Below are 18,770 nucleotides of genomic sequence, written 5' to 3'. Positions count from 1 at the left end.
CCCAATGGGGATTGACAGTATCTGAAATAAATAAATAAATAAATAAGTATACATTGTGCGCTTCAATACAGATCAAACTCTCCTGATATTATGGAAGAATTCAAAGTCAGGTTCGAGGTGTCTTGGAATCCATGGTACCAGTTTATATATATGAAGCCACATGGCAATGGTAAGTCAGGGTTTTCATGTTTTCTTGATTTTGATTACTCGTATTATATTTCGCTTTCAACATGATCGCTCACGTGATTTTCATTAGGCAGGACAGCACAATCTTTATTCTGTTGCCTTTTCATTTTTTTTTCATTCTTATTGCGTATACATACACGTAACTCAAATGAAGACGTACAAGAGAGCTTTGTCAGCTGTTACTTATGGATCCGGCATGGAATACAAGGAAAGGATTTTACAATTGGGGGCGTCTAAATATAGAGAGGACAGAAACATGCTGACAATGATGAAAATTGAATGTAAATACAAAAGCAACAAACGATACAAACAATAGCACACGTTTTAGTATTTGCAGAATTGAAAGCAGCTTTTTTGGAGCCTACAGCCGCTCTACGATAATATCTTAACAAAGAAGCACCACTAAGGGCCACGGCCTCTATGGCGCGGTGCCCGACATGAAGGTTATGTGTATATTTTTTGCACGAAACTAGGAAACAATATTTTGAGGCGCCTTTTTGTACGATGCGCAAGAAATAGAGCTCATGAATTAAAACCGTTAATTCAACTGGCCCACCTTAATGAAGTAAAATAATTTATTTTCGTGTTTTTGTTTGCACTCTAAAAAGAGCTGTAACGGCATAGACTGGATTCGGTCACGCGTTACATGAAGAAAATGCGATTCTTTTGCGCAGACTCAGGCAGGAATTGGTGCGGAATAAATGAAGAGCGCCGTAACCATACTGCAGTTTTTGTACGCCCGATTTGATTTCAACTCACGCATAAGACCATAATAGTAATTTGAGAGTTGGAAGTTCACGGCGCGAAATTGCACAGCTATTCATTCATGTTTAGTAATGTGCTGTGTCGCATCCCATAGACATAATTCATAAGAGTTCGAGAGCTGGGAAGTAGTCGAGGTTTCCGAACGCCTGAAGCTAGCGCTCTTCCACTTTTCTGAATTTTTTTATCGCTGTGAGCTATTTGTGATCTCGCCATCCTTCGAGATGGCGGGCGCACGTCCCCTGCGCCCACCTGCCACCGTCGAACAGGCCGCGGCGTACTCGACGGGTCACCTCAACATCGCGAACGTGGAGATTCCACACTCGGCGGATGACTCCACGGTGACTCAAATGGATTCTGACAGAAGCTATACGCCTGTACAGTCGTGCCGCCTGAAAAGGAAGCTGCGCCGAACATCAATAATGAGTGAAACACCGAAGAATGCTGAAACCCAAAGGATCTTTTCCGTGGCCTTCGTACCAACAACGGTGACTGCAAATATCATTGTTATAAACGGACAGCACCTGACCCAGGTTTTCGACCAGCTGGTTCCAGGGGAAGTTGACGAGGTCAGAATTAATCCTTAAAAGAATGTCCTCACCGTGGATGCCAAATCCCAGGCTACAGTGGACAAGCTGAAAGGAATTTGTGCACTTAGCCACATGTTTGTCCGTTCCTTTCTTGCACATGGGAAAAAGACTACCACAGGTGCAATCATCGATGTTTACCCCCCGATAAGTGAAAGCGATCTCTGCACACTGATCAAATCTATGGCGCGCATTCTGAATGTTCATCCTTTCGGCAGCTCAAAGTGCGTTAAATTAATCTTTGAAACTGAATTCCTCCCATCCCACGTTAAAGTGGGATATGTGAGACATGCAGTTCAGATGTATGTTCCAAGACCAGTTCAGTGTCACAAATGCAACAAGATCGGACATATGAGTGCCGTTTGTCGAAACGAGGTGTCCTGCCGTCGATGCGGCGGTACGCACCCTCACGACACATGCCAGACGGAGACTGTCAAGTGTGCAAACTGCTCGGGTGCTCATGAAGCGACGGCTAAGGACTGTCCTAAACCTCGGAACGAAAGAGGTATACTGAAGCAGATGGTGCGAGATAATTTGACCCATCAAAAAGCATCTGCGTCTATTCATCGTCGCAAGCAGCGTTCTCGGCGCCGACAAAAGAAATCGGAAGACAAGCTTAGCCTGGATAAGACAATTTTACAGTTGAAGTCAGCTCGGGTGCCACAACAGACTGAGCCTAATCCCGTTAAGAATACTCTGGCTGTAATGTCACAGGCAATGTCACAGGCCAAGGATCAGACAGGAGCTGTTTTATTACCTCCCGCCTCTGATTTTGAGTGGCCTGCTCTGCCATTAAAGGCCATTGCCAGGCCTCATCCCAGTTTGGTTGCCACACGTGCTGAAAATTCCGACAACCCCGACAGCCAGCAAGTGAAAGGAATGCTGAAACAGCTTGTTCGCTCAATGCGGCCGGGTGCTGCTGTCTAGCATCAGCACGCAAACAGAAAAGTTTGCTGTTCCGTTTTTGGACGTATTCGAACCGCTCTTGGCGGCATTGCAATAATTCACAATGGCGCAACAAACTAACGCCACCTCTGTGACGATGCACTTGCGCCGCAGTGTAGAGATGCAATGGAATGCCCTAGGCCTGCGTGGTCAGCTTAGTGACTTCCGACAGCGAGTACAGAAGTACCGATTCCCTGTGATTGTGATCTGTGACCTAAACATGCCGGCTGCTTTCCGCCTTTCAGGATATGTTCTGCTATGGTCTCGAGAAGCAGACGAAACAAGCAAAGTGCTGGTGTGTATATGCCAAAACATTGCGCACGTCCGCCATGCTCTACAGCCCCAAAATACGAACCACTACATTTGTTTGACATTAACCCTTGAAGGACGAGTATGTTCTCTGATTGGCGCTTATATTCCACCAAGGGATGGCTTGGACAAGTAATATCTATTTTCAACAATGCAGTGTTGCGCAGCTGCTCGTAATATGGTGGGGAACTGTAATGCTCACCACACCCAGGGGGGTAGTGCTATAATGAGCAAACAAGGAAGAGGCGTGGCAGAATTTATGCATACGCAAAATTGGTCAATATAAACGACGGGTCACAGACGTTTCTACGCGGATACGAGGAAGAACCTACAGCAGCTGCTTGGATGTGGCGTTTGTTTTCAGAAGCCTCCGTCCCTCGGTTTCTTTGTGTAGTGATGTGGAAACACATGGGAGTGATCACATACCAACGTACGTATGCATCATGTGGTTCGCACCTGCCACTTTGCTTCGAGTGCAATACACAGACGGCCCCGCCTTTAGGACATCGGTGGAGGCTTCCAGCGTGGACCTCCAGTCCCCATCTCAAATATGGGGCCTCATTACTTCCTCTCTCAGTGAGAACACTCGCTAGTTTTGTATGCCGGCGTCAGTGTCCAGCATCGACGTGGAATTCGAGCGGCTTCGTGCAATCTTTCGGCGGGCTGAAAGGAACTACAGAAGAACGAAATCTGCGCAAGATCTCGCACTTTCTCGCCCAGTTAAACGAAACCTTTTGCGCTAGGTTAGGACGACAAGGTTGGAGACAGTTCTGCTCATCACTTGATCCCCGTAAGCCCCTGTCGCGTATCTGGCATGTTGCGAGAAGCTTGCGCACACCTCCGCAAGAAAGGCACCCTTTTCGTGTCCTGGCCCTTTCTCAACGCCGCAACGAAGTTAACGTAGCTGAAGATTTTTGTAAAATGGTTGTGGGCACAAACCAGGCACAGTTACCAATTTCAGAGGTTTTTCGCCACCTTCGCCGAATGATCAATACTACTTGACCTTTATAATAGGTGAATTAGACGCCGCTCTTGCTTCTTGTCGGGTTGAATAAGTAAGCCTTGACGGGCTTACTTATTCAACCTTATCAAACCTAGGCAACGATGGTAGAACTGCACTATTATTTCAACGATATATGGCCTTCTAGTAATGTTCCAGAACACTGGAAGATTAGCCGCCTGGTTGCTCTTTTGAAGCCTGGAAAACTCCCTCTCGAACTAAACTCCTACGGCCATTTGCCCTAGCAAGCTGTGTTGGAAAAGTTATGGAGCGAATGGTGCTGGCAAGACTTGAGTGATTTCTAGAGAGAAGTGATCTTTATCTGAAAATGATGGCTGGATTTCGCCGGGGATGCTCTTCCATTGACAGCGTCATCGACCTTGTGGCCACCGTAGAACAAGAAAAGCGTCACCGTCGACTATTAGCTGTAATTTTTTTAGATATGAAGGGAGCTTACGACAACGTCATCCATGTTGCTATTCTTGGTGGACTTGACGACGTGGGAGTTGGTGGCCGGCTGTACTTGTGGATTGTGAGCTATCTCTGTTTAAGTGACTACGCCTGAAGGAGATACTACCCGCCTTCAAGTCGGTCGTAGAGTTGCACAGGGAGGAGTCCTGAGCCCAACTTTGTTTAACGTTGCGCTAATTGGCCTGGTGAGTGAACTGACAAATATCATCCACATAAGTGCACATGCTGACGACATCTGCATCTGGGCCTCGGTTCGACGCGCCCACAACTACGTGCGAGTTGCGTCATCGACATCGATCTACTCTCGGCATCAAGGTTTATTTTTAGCGGCATAAAAGTGTGCAGTGATCGCATTTACGGGAAAATGTGTCAGCCGCTACCCGATTACTCTTCATAAAGTCGTAATACCATACGTCTCCAGGCATAGATTCTTGGGAGTAATTACTGAGCACCGACAATATTGGTTGCAACATATTACTATGGCAAAGAAAAGGCTAATTATTTTTGCCAGTTACTTTTACGTTTAATAGCTGGCATCAAATATGGTCCAAGTGAGCGCTCCTTAATACGACTTTACGAGGGTCTGTTGGCTACATCCGGTACAGTCTCCCTGTGCTCTCTAGTAGGAGCATTTCCGGCTTGCGGACTTTAGAGAGAGTGCAAGCGCAGGGACTGAAAATTTGTCTTGGACTGCCCAGATACGCCTCTAACAATGACACAATTGAAGAGGCACATGCTCGCGCAATATCCATGTATGTGTCGCACGAACCACTTCTTGTATATTTACGAGCACTTACAAGACACCGGTTTCACCCATTGAGCAAGATTGCGGATGAGCGGCCGGACTGCAGTTTTACAAGTGCACTCCGCTCCCATCAGTCGCAAGCCGACAGGATATGCTCTCCCATATCGTCCCGCCCAACCACCATGGACGATGGATAAACCTTTGGTGGACCTTCGTGTTCCCGGAATACTAAAGAAATCAATGGTGCCATCTAGCTGACTGAAACAAATCACTCTGGCACACATCTGGTCAGAATATCCTAATTATTTTCACGCATAAACCGATGGATCTGCGTCAGCACAGATATCCGCTGCTGCTGTGGTCATACCAGCTCAGAAAACGACTCCACATTTCTTTTTGGGACATCCTTCTACATCAACCGCTGCTGAACGTGTAGCCATTCGGGAATCTATTCTCTACATATGTGAGGAACCACCTTAAAAATGGCGTACATTCACGGATTCAAAGACAGCATTGCAAATTTCGGAAAACTTCTTACGCCGCACTGCCTACAAGTCCCTGGCACTAAACATTATGGAGCTCCTCACATCTGCGCAGCTGCAAGGCCACAGGATAATGTTTCAAAGGATCCCTGTCCACTGCGGGCTCCATGGGAATGAGCAGGCCAATGATGAAGCGAAAACCGCACTAATCAATTTCCTCCAAACAGATGTGTCTTTTTCAAGAGCGAGTGCGACGTGGCTTCTTACGAGTTGTATCAATAATGCTACAGCGGCTTACTGGGCCCAGCCAGACGCCCGACACATTCGTCGAAGGCTCGATAAAACGTTGCAATTTTATGTTCCGCGTGATATTCCGAGTCATCAGGCATGCTTGCTACATAGACTTTGTTTAAATGTGGCTTTCACGCGCAAGTACTTACATCTAATTGGACAGGTGGACTCGCCGGAATGTTCCACTTGTGGTATCGCAGAGACTGTGGACCATATTTTATTGGTGCGCCAAGCATATGCATGAGAAAGATGTGTGCTAGTCGCTTCCATGAAGCGTTTGGACAAGAGGCCTCTGTCGGAGGAACTGCTGCTGGGCGCATGACAGGACAAAGGGAAGGGTGTCCAGGCAGCGCGTGCTCTTTGCCGTTTTTTATGTTCCAGTGGACTTGATTTGCGCTTGTAAAACAAGCCACTGTGCCTGTAAATATGTATTTTATATGCCTTCTCCCACATCGTCACCCACCATGACCTCCTTTCTTCTCGCCTTCCCCTTCCCTAGTGCAGAGTAGCAGGCCAGATTTGAACTATTCCGGCCAACCTCTCTGCCTTTTCCTTTCAGTAAATACATCTATCTATCTATCTATCTATCTATCTATCTATCTATCTATCTATCTATCTATCTATCTATCTATCTATCTATCTATCTATCTATCTATCTATCTATCTATCTATCTATCTATCTATCTATCTATCTATCTATCTATCTATCTATCTATCTATCTATCTATCTATCTATCTATCTATCTATCTATCTATCTATCTATCTATCTATCTATCTATCTATCTATCTATCTATCTATCTATCTATCTATCTGTCTGTCTGTCTGTCTGTCTGTCTGTCTGTCTGTCTGTCTGTCTGTCTGTCTGTCTGTCTGTCTGTCTGTCTGTCTGTCTGTCTGTCTGTCTGTCTGTCTGTCTGTCTGTCTGTCTGTCTGTCTGTCTGTCTGTCTGTCTGTCTGTCTGTCTGTCTGTCTGTCTGTCTGTCTGTCTGTCTGTCTGTCTGTCTGTCTGTCTGTCTGTCTGTCTGTCTGTCTGTCTGTCTGTCTGTCTGTCTGTCTGTCTGTCTGTCTGTCTGTCTGTCTGTCTGTCTGTCTGTCTGTCTGTCTGTCTGTCTGTCTGTCTGTCTGTCTGTCTGTCTGTCTGTCTGTCTGTCTGTCTGTCTGTCTGTCTGTCTGTCTGTCTGTCTGTCTGTCTGTCTGTCTGTCTGTCTGTCTGTCTGTCTGTCTGTCTGTCTGTCTGTCTGTCTGTCTGTCTGTCTGTCTGTCTGTCTGTCTGTCTGTCTGTCTGTCTGTCTGTCTGTCTGTCTGTCTGTCTGTCTGTCTGTCTGTCTGTCTGTCTGTCTGTCTGTCTGTCTGTCTGTCTGTCTGTCTGTCTGTCTGTCTGTCTGTCTGTCTGTCTGTCTGTCTGTCTGTCTGTCTGTCTGTCTGTCTGTCTGTCTGTCTGTCTGTCTGTCTGTCTGTCTGTCTGTCTGTCTGTCTGTCTATCTATCTATCTATCTATCTATCTATCTATCTATCTATCTATCTATCTATCTATCTATCTATCTATCTATCTATCTATCTATCTATCTATCTATCTATCTATCTATCTATCTATCTATCTATCTATCTATCTATCTATCTATCTATCTATCTATCTATCTATCTATCTATCTATCTATCTATCTATCTATCTATCTATCTATCTATCTATCTATCTATCTATCTATCTATCTATCTATCTATCTATCTATCTATCTATCTATCTATCTATCTATCTATCTATCTATCTATCTATCTATCTATCTATCTATCTATCTATCTATCTATCTATCTATCTATCTATCTATCTATCTATCTATCTATCTATCTATCTATCTATCTATCTATCTATCTATCTATCTATCTATCTATCTATCTATCTATCTATCTATCTATCTATCTATCTATCTATCTATCTATCTATCTATCTATCTATCTATCTATCTATCTATCTATCTATCTATCTATCTATCTATCTATCTATCTATCTATCTATCTATCTATCTATCTATCTATCTATCTATCTATCTATCTATCTATCTATCTATCTATCTATCTAGGTCGAGAGCTGTAACGCGCGATTTTTAGCAGTTTTGTCACGGGATGCATGTTCTACATAAAGTAAGAAATCAGACAATGATACTTTATGTCAGCTTTTATTGTGTAATAGATTATAGTATTTCTATTCTGGTTGTTGTTAGATTACCTGAAATAGTATATAATGAATAGTACAGCTTTTTGTGCAGAACAGAAGTGTATACGTTTTATTTTAAATAATTATCAAGTATAATCTCGAAATATAAAATCTTGTTGACATCTAAGTATTCACACCAGTGAGTAAGCTTGAAATCCAAATTCTCATGGTGGATTCGATCATTTGAAAGCAATGTATTTTGTTAATGTTCGTTGACAATTTATGAGTTAATTGGCATGTTTTAAAGCACGGAAATGTATTTATTTATTTATTCAATAATGCAGGCCTTTACGGCCCAAGCAGGAGGAGCATACAAACAACTCCAGTGTACAGAATGAAGAAAGCACATAATTTCAAATGCATTATTTTTCATGCAGGGTGTATACTTTAAGCCCTTAACTGTAAGCAGAAGTATTGCAGCTCTCTGACAGTGTGACGTTTGTCCCGTAGGAGGTTAGTGAAACTTTAATTCCTTTAATAATGTCGGAAACACAGGAAACAGTGCTTTGGGGAGTAGTAATGTCTACAGTGATCGAGTCTGCCCTTTACCTAACTATTTTATTAAAGCCTGTCACCGCACATCAAGTCGACAATTTGATTAAAAGCGTACAAATAACGTATCTGCTCGGTATTATCAAATAAAACCCATTCCAATTAAACATGTGCCGACCGCAGTGTCTGATATTTTGCTTTATATGATCAATGTAATGTTACTGAGTGGTGTATTCCCAAATGACCTTAAGGTAGCCCGTGTATGCCCGGTGTATAAAGGTGGAAAGTAAAGTGAAATTTCCAACTACCGACCAATCTTTGTTCTTTCGGAAATACCTGAAGTGTTTGTAAGAGAAAATAACAGTAGGCAAGAACATTTTTTTCTAATCACAACGTTATACACCCCAATTAATATAGATTTATAAAAGGAAAATGTGCAGAAAAAGCATTATTAACTCTAAAAGATAGAATCGTTGAAAACATTGAGCACCAAGGTTGACGACTGGGCACGTTGGTATGGGTTCATACTTAACCAGCCAAAAGACGAGACACAGCAAAGAGGACGACAGGACAAGGCTGGAGCACCATAGATACACTCTTGGGCTGTTCCTAGACTTTCGCAATGTTTGTGATGGCGTTCAACATGATAGTCTCTTGCGAAAGGTGTCTGACTATGGCGTAAGAGTCATAGATTCTAGTTTGTTGAGGAGTTAAGTAATAGATCGCAGTACGTGCTTGTGAATGGTATCTGTTCTGACAAACAAAATAATAAACAGGGTGTCCATCAGGAATCTATATTAGGACCACTTATGTACATAAAATACATAATATACATATACATAACAAAATCGTTGTCGGACCCTAGCGAGTGTGCGGCAATGCCCAAGATGAGCTGAAGTGATGCCGTCATGCATCGCATGGAGGACTGCATTGCGAAGCAACGTCGGGACGACAAGCAGCAGACGAACACCATCAGTCGAGTGGTTCTTTTATTGCGAAAGCAATACTGCTAGCACTTTTCTGCCGCCGGTGGAGATCGTTCCTTCGCTCCGGCGCAGCTGCGGCGGACGCCCACGTGACAGCGTGACGTCACGACCAAAGGCGAGAAGGGGCCCCAACTCGTCTCTTCGACAGTAGTCGTTCCTTCTCTCTGCGCGGCAACTACCACGTTACAGCGTGACGTCATGACCAGGGAAGAGCAGGGGCCCCAACTCATCTCTTCGGCCGTAGTCGTTCCTTCGCTCGGCGCTGCGGCTACCAGTATTCAGACCAAGAATCACTACTTTACGGCCCGCCAAAGCGTGCTCATTGGAATGTACCGGGCGCCCTCATCAAGCCGCGACTGCAGCCAAGGACGCACTGCCAGGGTAGAAACGCCTGTTCCTCAGGGCAGCTGGTGACTACGTGGCGTATCTCCCGATTTCGGTCCGCTTCCTGATCTACGATCCACAAGTACACAAACTATCACAATGAGCACACGAGAGATTCCTGCTAATGTCTTACTTCACCAGCGAGACTCCCCTCGCTTCCATAGTCTTCCCGATGAAGACGCCGAGGACTGGCTGGACCAGTTCGACCGGGTGGCCACCTTTAATGCCTGGGACGCGAACGCAAAGATACGCCATGTGTACTTTGCCCTGGAGGACTCGCCGAAGACCTGGTACGTCAATCATGAATCTCGCCTGCAAACGTGGGATACGTTGAAAGCAGAATTTTTTCAGGCATTTATTAGCACATTCCGTAAAGAAAAGGCAGATCTTCTACTTCAGAGTTGCATCCAGCATCCGAACGAAAGCGTGATGGTGTACGCGGTGAAGAGGAAGCTCTTATTCCACCGCGCAGATCCAAACCTGTCGGAAGAGCGGAAATTGCGATTATTAATGAGAGGTGGGAAAGAACAGCTCTTCGTCGGCCTCGTTCGCTGTCCGCCAGTGACCGTACATGCTTTTGTTACGGAAGCTACTTCCATCTAGAAAGCGCTTAACATTCGGGCACGGCATTACGAGCGCACGACCGCGTCGATGCTGTCCACATGTGCTGAGAGGTCCACCGTGTCATTACGAGACTCACTGCGGGAGACCATTCGAGTTTTTATGCGTGAAAAGCTGGCGAAACTCTTGCCTACACCGGCGCAGCCGCAACTTGCATCGGTCACCGATGTCGTTCGCGAAGAAGTGCAACAAGCTTTCGGTGCCGCGCCGCTTCTTGCATGCCCTCCATAACCACCTACAATGAGTTACGCCGCCGTCGCAAGCCGTTTTCTGCCGCCTTCAACGCCACGTTACGCAAGCGCCTGCGCCGACTGCTCCCCAAATGCCGCTGCCACCTTCCCAGCCGACCTTCCTCCAGCGACCTAGGCGCCGCTGAACCGACATCTGGCAAACCACGGACTGCCAGCCGTTGTGCTACCATTGTGGCGAAGCTGGGCATGTCTGGTGTCGCTGCCCGTACAAAGAGATGGGTTTTCGCGGGATCCCCTTCGGTGCTCGCTGTCCACAGCCAGGAGAGCGCCCAGGAGATTGCCGACTACCTTTCTAACCCGGAATCAGTCCAGCCCCACCGATCGCTCGCCCCGCCGCTACGATTCCTCCGAGCTGCGGGACCAGTCTAGAAACTCCCGTAGGATAAACGACGCAGCAGCCTCTGGAGGTGTGGCTGGTAGACAACAAAACGTACAAGACCCATTACCGACGCAAACCATTTATCCGACGCCTAACAACCCAGAGACGACCACGCCCAAGTTACGACAAGCCGACAACCCGACAAACTGCGTAGCGCGACTGCTTCTCTGCGACACCGCACCTCTTCGACGCACCAAATCCGAGACAAGACACCTCGACATTACCGCAGCGAGACGTCACCGCCAGCCGAATTAGAACTTTCAGATGACGGCATCGCCGTAACCGCTTTAAAGTATACTGGGGCCGATTATTCCATACTCAGTGGATCATTCGCCGCGGCACTCAAGAAGGTTACGACAGCTTGGGATGGCCCACTGATACGTAGCGCTGGAGGACATTTGATAAAAACTAGAGGAACGTTGACAGCGCTAGTCACAGTTTAAGGGCAAACCTCCCGGCAACGTTTGTTGTGCTAGCGAATCGCTCCAGAGACGTTATACTGGGTATAGACTTCCTGATGGAAAACGGCGCCATCAGCGACTTCCAATCTCAGTTGGTTCAGTTTTCGACTGAGAATGCCCTCGAAGTAAACTGTGTTCTGCCGGCGCTGCTCCACATTATCGACGAGCACGTGGCTTCATCCCCCCGCTTTAGTGTGATGGTGACCGTCGGTACGCACACCCTCCGGGGAGTTGAAGGTGTCGTCGAGAGTAAACCGCCTTTGCTTCTCGACCGCGGCATTGCTGTTGCTTGGGCTGTCGGCCGCCTCGAAGATGGGAACGTCAACTTCTCACAAATTTTACCAACGAACACCGATATCTCAATAAGGGAACAACGATCACTTATATTGTTTCTGTTGCTGAAACTAGGTGCGTGCACAGTTTAAATTGTGATTCTCGACCGGAACAAGAGGAAGTCGCCGACCTGAAGAGCGACATCAACCCGGCATTACCGCAGACGGAGCAATATATTCTGAGGGCTACAGATATGCGTTCGCGTCGCTGCCGCGCGTTGGTCGAACGCACCTTGTAAAACGTCGCATTATCACGGACGATACAGTACAACCACTCCGACAGTCACCCTGTCGTGTCTCACTTAAAGAATGTGCCGCAATTACCTCTCAAGTTAAGGAAATACTTGACCTTGACCATCTCAGAGCCCCTGGGCGGCACCTGTCATCCTTGTTAAGAAGAAAGACAGCACATTACGGTTTTGTGTAAACTACCGACGATTGAACAATGTAACTAAAAATGATGTTTACTCCCTGCCCAGACTCGATGATGCTTTACATCGCCTATGCAACACTAAGTATTTCTCTTCCATGGACCTCAGATCTGGGTACTGGCAAATCGAAGTCGACGAGAGGGACCGCTAGAAGACTGCATTTGGCACCCCATACGGGCTGTACGAGTTTCAGGTTATGCCGTTCTGCCTTTGCTCCGCGCCGGCGACCTATCAAAGGCTTATGGACAACGTCCTCGCGGACCTGAAATGGCAGACGTGTCTCGTATACCTGGAAGATGTGATCGTCTTCGCCCCAAGTTTGGCAGCGCACATTCGTCGCCTCGAGGCGATTCTGCAAGCTATACAGTCCTCCCGCTTTGCTTTAAAGGCAGACAAATGTCACTTCGCCTACGAATAATTGAACTTTTTAAAAAGGTCACGTCATCAACAAGGACGGGGTAAGTCCTGATCCCGAGAAAAGTGTTGTCATTGCGAATTTCCCGCCTCCACGAGACCAGAAGGAACTTCGGCGCTTCCTCGGGTTATGTGCGTACTACCGCCGCTTTGTGCCAAATTTCTCAAAACTTGCCGCGCCCCTTACATATCTCACGAAGGCAGATGTACAGTTCCAATGGGAAACACCACAGCAGCAGGCATTTCAGGACCTTCAGCGCCGCCTTCTGTCACCACCTGTTCTGGCGCACTTTAATGAAGACGCTAATAAGGAGGTACACACCGATGGAAGTAATTTCGGTGTGGACGCTAGCCTAGTTCAGCTCCAAAAGGGTCAACAACGTGTACTTGTTTACTCAAGTCGTTCTTTGTCGAAGACCGAGGGCAATTATTCTGCCTCGCCATCGTGTGGGCAATTATGAAGTTCAGGCCATACCTGTACGGGAGACCTTTCAAAGTAATGACGGATCACCACGCACTTTTTTGGTTAGCCACTATCAAGGATCCATCAAGGCGCCTTGCACGATGAAGTCTGCGCCTACAAGAATACGACATCACAGTGACCTACACATCCGGTCGTGGACATTTGGACGCAGGATGAATTTCCCGGGTTCCCAGCGAACCTGCCCCAGCTGACGCATGCAAAGACGACGACGTCTTCGTCAACGCAGTGAGCTCTACAGACTTCGGCCTGCAACAACGCACCGATTCTGATCTTCAGGCAATAATTGATTATCTGCAAAGTACTAGCGGCAGAGTTTCCTTAGCTTACCGGCACGCTTTATCCTCTCTCTGTCTACGCGAAGACGTGCTGTTTAAGACGAATTTTAACCCCAACAGTCGACATTGCTTGCTTGTCGTTCCTAGGAACCTACACAACGAGATTTTGCATGCCTGCCACGACGAACCAGCTTCCGGCCACCTTGGAATTACGAGAACGTAAGACAGAATCCAAGAAAAATACTACTGGCCTCGTCTGGGGTATGACGTTACGAATTACGTTCACACTTGCCCTGACTGTCAGCGCCGAAATATTCGTCCTGTCAAGCCAGCCGGCTTTCTAAAACCCATACCTCCCTCCCAGCCCTTTCAACAAATCGGAATGGATTTGTTAGGACCATTCGCTACTTCAAGCTCCGGAAGAAAGTGGATAATAGTCGCCACCGACTACCTGACGCGTTATGTGGAGACAGCAGCTCTTGCGAGTGGAACTGCCATTGAATTTGCAAAATTTCTTTTACTGCAAATAGTCCTGCGCCACGGTGCTCTTCGAATTGTGACCACGGACCGAGGTGCTGCCTTTTTTGCTGAGCTTATGCAGCACATTCTTGACTTAAGTCACACAAGTCACCGCAGGACTGCTTCCTACAATCCCCAGACGAACGGATTAACCGAACCTTTGAACAGAACGCTTGCCGACATGCTTTCAATATATGTGGATGTTCAACACATAACGTGGAATGCAGCCCAACCTTACGTAACGCTCGCATATAACGCAGCCATCCAGAAACGACCAATATGACGCCGTTTAGCCTTGTTTATGACCGCCAAGTCACCACAACACTCGACGCCATGCTACCCCATGTCGACGACCACCCTAATGATGACGTTGCTTACTTTTTGCAACGTGCCGAAGAAGCCCGCCAGCTCGCCAAGCTGCGCATACGTGAGCAGCAGGTGCAGGATGCGCGACACTGCGCCTGCACCTGCTGCTCACTTCATACAACCTGCGGCACCGCGAGGTTGAATATCAGACAGGTCATATTGTCTGGGTTTGGTCTCCGATTCGACGACGCGGACTTGGCGAAAAGCTCTTGCGTCGCTAATTCGGTCCTTACCGAGCTCTGCGCCGCGTTGGCGCTCTCAACTATGAAGTTCATCCTCACGAGGCGCCACGATCACGTCGTGCCGCACGCCCAGAGATGGTCCACGTCGTTCGACTCCAACCTTATCACGCCACGACGCCCTCCTTGTGATTCCGTGAATTGCCTCGAGCATCGGGTCGATGCTTTCTCACCAGGGGAGCTAATGATGCCAGTGTGATGAAGACAAGGCAGAGAAGCAGGCGACAACGAAGTTGCTCTCTCGCCCCTGGACTTCGCCAGCACCGTGCTCTCTGTGGTACCGGCTCCGAGGCCTTCACGCCTTTTTACCAACGTGACAATATGATGCTCGCAGCCGGAGTTAGAAGCAGCTCCAGTTGAGCGAGAAGAGTGGCTTTCTCCGTCGTTGCTTGCCATGATTGTTAGGCAGGGCGGGAAACCGACCAAGCGTCTGCTTCGTCAATGCTCGGTACGGTGCAGGACTACCCCGCAAGCTTTACCAAGTTGTTACGTGGGATTGGAGTATTATTCACAAAATATGCGGGTCATTCAAAAAAGCAGGGGACAGTCACAGTAAGGCTTTTTCCATAATCAATACTCGCGCATCTACCCCTTCCTCCTCTTTCGCATGCAGAACGCCGCACGGAGCAGGGTAATTGGCGTAACAATACGTATATTACTGATGCCCTAAACATCGGTAATTTTGCAGCGGCAGTGTAGCCCTTATTCCGTAAGAGCTAGGGTGCGAAATCATCACGCCCACATTTTTAGTGCCACTACAAGTTGGTCACAATGATTTTTGCGAGCTCAAGCCTCTATCTTGCAAGATCTCTTTTGCTTTTATTATTTACGTGCTGTGCATGGACCTCCCGTCTTCGCATCGCTGACGTTGACGCGGATTGTCTACGTACGCGCACGACAAGGAAGAGACTGGGCTCATTGTCTCTCTCGACTATGCTAAGGACTTAGCCGTATTAGGTGCCCTCCCAAATTTGCAGGATCCGCCAATTTAATTAGCTATAGAGATGGGCTTATGAGCTTTTATTCAGCTTGCAGGACTATTAGTCAAGGTATACACGATGCCCATAAGCCACCCAGTTACGTGCGGCGTAGTTTAAGCCGGTCTTACATCGATGTATATCGAGACAGCACTGTGTAACATACGTAACGATTCTCCTCGCCAAAGTGTTTCTGGCAAGTGGCGGTGAGAAGACAAAGACAAAATTTGTGGGGATATCTCTGTTAAAGACATTATAAGTACGGAAAGCTGCATTTTCCACTCCATACGTGGAGCAACCTAGGAGCCGCCTCTTCAAAATGCCGAAATTTAACTATAACTTTCGGCATCATCAAATGAAAGGTGCGCTTGATCGTGGATGCCATTGGCTGTGTTGCCTTCAGGTAGCCACTATGTTTATGATTTAAGCCTGGCTTGAATGTCCGAAAACGCTCGTCACGAAGGTTGCGTGTTTAAGAGGCTCGGCTACTGAGAGGCTCGGTACACAGGCGTTCGCCCGCTTAGTTCGCCTCTAAACCGAAAGATTTTATAAAATCTGAAATGACTACAAGAGGTCATGATCAGTCGCTGTTCAGTCATATGCTCCATAACGTTTCTTAATTTCCGCAAATTTACCAGACCCGGCGGGAAGACGCGTGCATTAAGCCGCTGCACTGATTTTAGAATTTCGCGCGCCGGACCACAATCAGAGCGACGGATCAAACGAGATCAGGCAAGATTCTTGCTCGCTTGTTGTGCACATATATTTCCTTCCGCGCCAATACATCTATCGTCCACCCTAATACAAAACAGTAATCTAATTCTTCCGCACGGTATAATAGATTTAGCCGCCATGAATCTCTGCAGTTTTCGGACAACACTATGGCCAAACCATACACTGTAAACTTCAGAAATAGAAATAAAAGAGACATTCTTTGAGTCACTGCGGCCTTAAATTCTTCACATAGCAGAGTTATTCCTGACAATTATGAACCAGCCTATAGGCCTGTCCATAAAACCACTGGCATTCCCTGAACATCACAAGCACCTTGTGATACATTCACGTTGACTGCCTATTCACCTTCATGCTGAGCAGCTACAAGTGTGCAGGTCCAGCATTTTAATTATTTCAAGAGAGGAAATGTCTTTACTCAAGAATTTTACACACCGGCTTCTGTGTTTACCACGTAGTGATAAAACAAACCCTGCAAGATTTGAGATAGGTGGTAAAATAATTCGCCTAGAGAATGATACAGTAGGGTTGCTCAGAGAACATTGCAATCCTTTTAAGCCCCCTAAAACATTTATAAAAACGTTTTTATGCAGCCGCACAGAAAATTCATAGAGAGGAATCTTTAGCTTTGCCTCCTTAGTGTAACAAGGTGTCCTGTTGCAGAAGCAGCGTTTAGCTGTTTTGGGTAAAATGAATTGCTATAGTGACATACACCGCCAAAAGCAACAGCACACGAGCTTTATAACAAAATGGTGACATAACGCCAAAAAGTATCACACTATATGGCATGCTGTGTTGTCTTTAGTGCCCGTCTGCGTTAATACCCACTTTGTGTGTTTAGTTTATTCAGACGGCACTGTTTTACTACATGTCTGTCGATATTTTTATTTTGTACGCTGAGTACACTCGATTGCAGACCGACAGACGCGTCGTCACACATTTCGCTTTTAGTGTCTGCCCCTCCACAGGCCTTGAGTTTAACAAAAATGAAGATAGAATATTCCGCTCTAACATATATGCCTGCAATAATCTACTTTGTGGGGGCTTTTGAAAGAAGTACAGAACTTGACTCATTAGGCAAGCACCGTATGACGGAAGTACTCCTGTGCTCAAAATCTCTGAGATTAAAAGGGTACTGAACAAATTAATTGAATATAATGAATGCACCTTAAGCTTTTCCTCGCCTACTTGCATGAATCACGGTCCGAAGAATCAGTTTGGCCAGACCACATGCAACCGGCAAGATATTGAAACCATTTTCACCTCAGTGATCTCTACGCATCAGCAAGATGCTGACCGCTTACCGTGTTGCTGTGCAGAAAACAGGAGAGCAGAGAAACAATATTCCGGAAGAGCTCACATGAAATGTATGCAGATTTGTGAATTGTGTGAGAGTTCAAAGCTCCGCCGAGCACTTGGAGGCAGCATACTATTTAGGGCAACAGTCACTTTGTCCACCCCACTGCAATTCTTCTGCTGAAGTGTTTTATATCTCCAAATATATGCGAAGTGTTTTATATCGTAGTAAATATAAATTAGGGAATTGACATTATTGAAGAATTCAGTGTACAAATATTAAGGATTGAGGGGAGGTATTACTGCACAAACCATAATTTCTGCTAGGCTGACTCGTCTTCATCTTGTAATCAACCGCACAGCATGGTCGGCGTTGTGCATGGAAGATTAGAATACTTAGCAGTAGTGGCATCTGATATTTATGAGTGTCAGCAATGGAATCGTAGTGCGCCTCGGTAAAAGAGCCAGAACAACTACGATGAAACTGTTGTTAACTAACTGCACACGTGATTGAGCCAACAATACTTTTATAAACAGACACCCGTCCATGATTTTATATTCATCGCCTTTCTGAATTGTAACATAAGGCAACAGCACAAGTTTGAAAATTGTATAACTGCAAGCATGAGCGCAAAAATCTTCAGAATTGCTAAAGCTAAATTTTAGCAGGTCTCTGCAACCTCTTCTTTCCTTGCAAGAAGCTGCATAAAGGCCAGTCAATTTTCGGTGCAACCAAATTCCCGCACATATAAAATTAGATGAGGTCAATGTGTTTGTATGCACGAATTGATTGAGGCTAAAGTGGATAACTTCGGGAAAGAGGAGTTTGGTGAAATTCACAAACTCTTGTGAAGGATTAGCTAAAATCTCTCTACCAAACTGACTCAATGTTAGTCGGACTAAATAAGTGGGTTACTTTGAGCTTGTCCAGGTTAACTAATGTAAGGCAGCCTTCTTTACCACTTTGCCTATCGTCTCTTAATATGTCATAATCGAGAAGGATGGAAAGTCTGCGTCTAGAACGCCATCACGGAGTCAGTTTTCAATGAGGTCAAGAACGGAGAAAAAATATAGAGTAATGAAAAAAAATTAAAAACACAAGGATCATGGCGTCTTGCCCTATCAAGTCCTGGAGCATC

The sequence above is a fragment of the Amblyomma maculatum genome, chromosome 8, assembly GCF_055883805.1.
Source record: "Amblyomma maculatum isolate TAMU_Amacu chromosome 8, ASM5588380v1, whole genome shotgun sequence".
In the NCBI taxonomy this organism is placed as follows: Eukaryota; Metazoa; Arthropoda; class Arachnida; order Ixodida; family Ixodidae; genus Amblyomma; species Amblyomma maculatum.
The sequence above is the reverse complement of the archived record's forward strand: the minus strand, read 5'-3'. Positions refer to the sequence as shown.